This window comes from Syzygium oleosum, unplaced genomic scaffold (assembly GCF_021117445.2).
Source record: "Syzygium oleosum isolate NSW1041296 unplaced genomic scaffold, Sole_v2.1 Sole_v2.02, whole genome shotgun sequence".
In the NCBI taxonomy this organism is placed as follows: domain Eukaryota; kingdom Viridiplantae; phylum Streptophyta; class Magnoliopsida; order Myrtales; family Myrtaceae; genus Syzygium; species Syzygium oleosum.
The window spans coordinates 17,336,630-17,342,504 of record NW_026607486.1 but is presented as its reverse complement, the minus strand read 5'-3'; the positions used below and the strand labels follow the sequence as shown (position 1 = coordinate 17,342,504).

The 5,875-nt window shown below is 43.3% G+C and overlaps 1 long non-coding RNA gene across 1 annotated transcript; it reads left to right on the top strand.

The window, feature by feature from the left end:
• The first annotated feature begins 2,808 nt into the window (after nucleotides 1-2,808).
• LOC130137482 (uncharacterized) lies at nucleotides 2,809-3,339 on the top strand. Its single transcript, XR_008815909.1, has 2 exons — nucleotides 2,809-2,917; nucleotides 3,100-3,339. It is a non-coding gene; the product is annotated as an uncharacterized LOC130137482 (long non-coding RNA).
• The last annotated feature ends 2,536 nt before the right edge of the window (nucleotides 3,340-5,875 follow it).

Genomic DNA, 5,875 nt, shown 5'->3' with positions numbered 1-5,875 from the left:
ACCCTGTGGTTCGAATTTCCTTCATTGTTCGGACCGCGTTGTTTGCTGGTGAGCGTGTCGCCGTGTCCGACGAGTCTCTTAAGCCCTTGTGATATTGATTCCTTCTGCTTTTATCTTCGTTCCTTTCTTGGTGACCGTGAGATGAATGGTGAGAGATGTTTGATTTGAATTTGAATCCATTCTCGACCTGGGTTTTCTTTTCTTTTTTTTTAAGCCATTTTTTCTGGGTTTGGAAGGTGGGTGGGGGATTTTGCGTTTTGGTGTGGGTTCTGAGAAGATGGCTGATGCGGGAAGATGAAATTGCTTCGACTCTGTTTTGGGTTCATTTGATTTTGACTGCAGTTCAGTGAAGATGACTGGAGCTGGGAATTTTAAATTTGTTTCGACTTTGTTCGTGTTTGCCCGCTAGGTGTCCGTGAAAATTTCTGAAAGAAATTTGACTTGAAAGTTTGAAACTTTCAGCATATTTTGTTCGAAATTCCGTTGGTTCCGACGCGATTTGATGGTTTTAGGCGTTCCTTGAATTAGAGCAACAGATATTCTTTTGAATGCTTCGAATTTCTTCTTTTAGTTTTGACCCGAATCGTTGCTTCGAATTCCCGAGTGATCGAATTTGTCAATCTACACAACAGGCTGCCGAGCTTAGAGTCGGTCTTATGCTTTTCTCATAGCTTTTATGTTAGTCGCATCGCGAGTTGGTGGTAACCTCTAAGAGACATGCTAATATGCTGTTGTGGAGTTTAAGATGTGTTTGCCATGGCACGGATCGCGGCATTTGCTCGAAATGATTTCACTCTTCGATTTGCAGCTGTTTTGCTGCACTCTCAGGTGGAGCACATTTCGACTGTGAGAGACCTCAAAAGGAGAGCTGAAGATTATAGCTTAGGCAATTATATCCTTTGCTTACCTAAGGTAAAAAAAAAAAAAACCGAAAACCCGGCCCGACCCGACTCGTCCCGACCCGGATTTTTGCTTTGGGTACTATGCTTTTTGGGCCGGGCCATGTCAGATAGAGCATGTGCCCCTTGTGATTTGGGTCGGGTCGGATATCATAGAAATCCGACCCGACCCATTGACACCCCTAAAAGTAACATCTTCAATTTCAATTGACCGTACTGGGCTTCGGTCCACGAATGAATACACATGTATCGCCAAAGCCCGCATCTGAGGCCCAAAAGAAAGATGGGCCTTTTAATTTCTTCAGCCCCACACTCGCTGAAGCATGGTGTAAACATAGGCCCTACTTCTTGGGTAGGTACATGTGTACTTGTCGGAAGATCGCCGTACGCAGAAGTATTTTTAGTCCGCGGTAAATACTTGAAGTTCGAATAAGAGAAATCTTCAATTTCGCCGTCATTTTTCACTTGAAAAAGCTCGTTCCCTCTTTTATTTTTCTTTTCCCGTGTTACTTGAAAAGCTATCTCTTGTTCACTTTATTGACGAGTTTATTGTATTTACTTGAAAATAGTAAGAAAAATGTGTTGGACTTGCACGCACGTACTCAAACTGTCTTGTGAATCGGTAGACACGGTTGTTGCGGCATTTAATTTTGCATGCTTGCCTTGCCTACAGATTTGGACCATCTCGTACATAGTTGTACACTCGCTGCTTGAGCCATCCACCGGAGTTTATAATTTTTTTTATTTAAGAAATGAAACTACCTCAATTCTAGGTACCCCAACAACAAAATCATTTAGAAACTTTACAGCTCTAGATGCCCCGGAAATCATTATCAAAGAACACTTATTGGGAGAGGGTTTTTTCTTTCTATAAGTCCTTAACACCTCTGTTGGCTAGGCAGTCGTCTGTTGGACTTAAACCTAACTAAAATAAGAAGGGATCTCCGGAGAAATCGCGGAGCCACCTATTAATAGTGATGGCAAAAGTGTATCGTGTGCGAATCAATCACTCACGAGCCTCTTATCCATTCTCATTCGATCACGACGGAGTAAGCAGTACTACGATCAGACTAGGATCATCATGCATTGAATAATATTCATGTATCAAATTGGAAAGTAAGACAATACGCGGGTGCAACTCTTTGTTGATTAATATGTATATCAAGAGTCTATGTGATTATGAGAATCTATTAACATAGGAAGGCACATTGGAGCTCTTCGCTTGATGTCCTGGGTCCTTGTGTTGATAGTGTCTTCACACTACCATAGCTTCTCGGCATAAAAGCGAGAGAGCTAATGATCGAAGAGGAATTGCTGAGTTGTTTGCTCCAGGTATTATTTCGTGACGTTCCATATATGAGTCTCTTCAAATGGAATTAGGTGCTATATTGGATCTGATTCAGATTTCCGATCCTACATAATCATTTCATTAAAAAATGAATGAATTTTTTTTGCTTTCATGCTTTGGTGAGTCTACGAGGTCATTTCGATGACCTATGTCGTGTTGAAGGGATTATATGGCACTTCCACAAAGGTTTTTTTTTTTTTTTTTGTTCGGAAAGATAAGTTTATCATTCACTAAGAAGGACCTGATAAAAGGGCATCGGTACATAAGAGCTCCCAAAGTGCTTGGGGAGGGGAGAAGACCCAATGTAAAGGTAGGTAGTTTTTTTTGTGGGCTTTAGCAACCTAGTCCGCTACAAAATTGGCCTCTCTATGACAATGAAAGACCCGAATACTAGAGAAGGATCGTAGCAGGTCTTTGCATTTCAAGATAAGCGCGTGGACTTCCCAACTAAGTGGATCTGGACTCTCTAAGCCATTGACTAAGTCCAAGTTGTCAGACTCAAGTATAAGGACTTCACGTCGTTTGGGAAAGAAGTGAGTTAGGGCTTCTAACAAAGCAAGAGACTCAGCCATCAGCGGGGACGACGTCGCCACTGTACGAGCTGCTCCGTCTAGCAATCTTCCGACGGAATCACGGCAAACACAGGCGACCGAACCGTCCGATGCTCCAGGTTCGTACGCTCCATCTATGTTTATCTTATAAGTTCCATACATCGGTGGATTCCAAGTCTCTGAAAATTCGTCGGCTTTGTTCCCGGATCTGCTTGATTTGGGGTTCCATCTGTTAAAACTCTTCAACCCAGCTAGAACAGCGTCGATGAGGCTGATTGTGTTGGGTTTTCTGTTCTTGAAGATGGCTTGGTTGCGCGCCTTCCATATATTCCATAGTGTTGCAGCAACCAGCTCTAGATTAGGTGAGTTGCTTGACTTTCCTTTCAAACTCCCGAACCAATCTTCAATTCGAGTAAGACCCTGACTTGATATATGAACATTCAGCACAGGGTTCGACCAAATTTCCTTCGTCCAAGGACACGATAAAAACAGGTGCTCCACAGTTTCCACTCCTCGATTGCATAAAGAGCATGTGGGATCAGGTATAACTTTTCTTCGAAATAAATTCTCTTTAGTTGGGAGAGCATTCTGGCATAAATTCCACATGAAAATTCTAACCTTGGGTGGAGAGTGTAATTTCCATATATCTGTCCAGAGGGTGGGAGGAGGTTGAAAAGAAGTTGAGGCTTGATTTTCATTCTATTTATTGGCTTTCTATCGAACGTGGTTGTATCCACTTTTAACTGTGTACTTGCCTGCTTGAGTTCCAGTCCATACGAGCCGGTCTTTCTCTGTTTGGGGTTTAATCGGGATAGAAAGGATTTCTCTCACTAATTGATCCTCAAAATGTTCGGTTAGAACTGTTTCATCCCATATGCCTTCCTCACTAATAATGAGTTCAGAGACAAACCGTGGTTCATTTCTATTAGCAGGACCTCCTATGATTGCCCTCTTCAGCCATTTGTCCTCCCTGATTCTTATCTGTGAACCATCCTCTACTGCCCACAGCACTTGGGGTGAGATGGAGTCTCTTCCTAGGATCAGACTTAGCCAACCCCATGAGGGGCGTTGTCCTTTTTCTGCATGCCAGAAATCTCTATGAGGAAAATAAAGGCCCTTAAATAGAATGCTCCAGAGAGAGTTTGGACTGTTACTCAGACGCCAAGTTTGCTTTCCTAACATTGCTTTATTAAAGGAGAGCAGATCTCTAAATCCCAGGCCACCCTTATCCTTTCTTGTTTTCAGAACATCCCATCTCTTCCAGAGGTTGGCCGATTTTAATTAATAGAAGAGTTGGTAAATTATCGTGTTAGTAAGTGTCACGCCCCGTACTCTACCGGAACGCAACATCCCGTCGACGGTCGATTATGGTGCAACGCTCCCAGGAAGCATTGCCGACCCAACGCCCAATCAGAGATCAAACACATATGGAAGCAACGTATATAAATAAATATATACACCCATACAATAAATCGCATGAGACTAAGGATAGCCAAGCAATAAACAACGATCAACGCATAAAATATGTAAATACTTATATCACTATTTTAAAACTCTTTTACAAAGGCTCCCAACAACTCAAATAAAACACCAACTCCTAGGAATAACCAAACAGCCACTTCTCCGATCTGCTCCGTCTCCACAGGGTGCACGCTCAACGACCGCTGGATGAAATGCAAAGATCCCAAAAAGTGATGGTGTCCTCGGCATCCTACGGCCGGGGTCTGAAAATGTTTCGGTTTACACAACCGTGAGACGAATCTCAGCGAGTATGACCCCCTAAACCTAGGCTAGGCTAACATGCAATCTCCTGACCGGAAACAAATATTTATAATCACAACACGACAATAATCACACCATTCTCAGACCCTGCAGGTTAGACAGATCAACATATAATAATCACGGTATATACGTGGCACGCATGATCACCCGTATGCCAATCACATGCTCATGCACTGATTCTCACACCTTCGTATGCCAGTCTATGGATGTTCATGCATGCAAATGTCGTCGACATGTCATGCGTATTTCTCCGGCCCACTGGCCCACACTGGCACACTTGCCCAATTCATTATTATTACGACTCGAGTCATCAATTTTTCACGGCCCGGTGCGTCTAGCCTGCTTCAAAGTGCATGAGGCGCAGCAACCGATCTGGCCCAGTGTCTCTAGCCTGCTTCAAAGTGCATGAGGCGCAACACTGTCTCCTTGCGAACCAGAGCCTGCTTCAAAGTGCATGAGGATGGTCGCCTTCCGGACGTACCGGGCATCGTCCTGCTTCAAAGTGCATGAGGACGGTATCGACCCGAAGGTCCTTAGGTGATCACATAACTTATTATTATCTGAACCCAACATATAACGCTTCAGGGTATTTTAGGTGATCACATGCTCATGGCAGACACGCATTCTCGCACAATTTCACCACATGCCACACTCTTGGCATACACAATGCGTGTCCATGTTATGCAATGCAATGCACCATGAGCGCCAATGAAATCCAATCACTCAATATCACAGCACGTGCTCAATTGGCCCAATTAATACCGTGTGGCCCAACGTGCGATTCACAATTCAAACACATATTTCAAACCAATCATTGGCCAATCGCACTCCACAAAATCAGCCACACAATGTCACGAGAGATGAATACAAGCCAGGGCACTCAAGGTCGATCTCCCACACTAATATACCAAACATACTCATGCTCGATTTAGACGCATTCAACTCATCCTCAATACAATCAATTTATTTCCGTTCTCACCCAACCCATTCAACATTGATTCCGCACATTTATTACAATTCAATGTAATGCGCCTAAGGCCCGCCTTCGCAAATTAGACTTAGTCCTCATTCTCATTGGTACGGGGTCAATAGATAGGATTTATATAAGTTCTAAATAACCCCTAAAAATGCCTAATTCCTTGCCATCAACCAATGACTCAACTAAGTACTCAACTTGGACAAATTGCACAAATTCGGTACTCAATGAACAGTACCAGGGGAGGACACATTTTGTCCACTAAACCACAATTAAACACCCTCATTAGGCTCTAATCTCAAACTCCAATCACCCAACA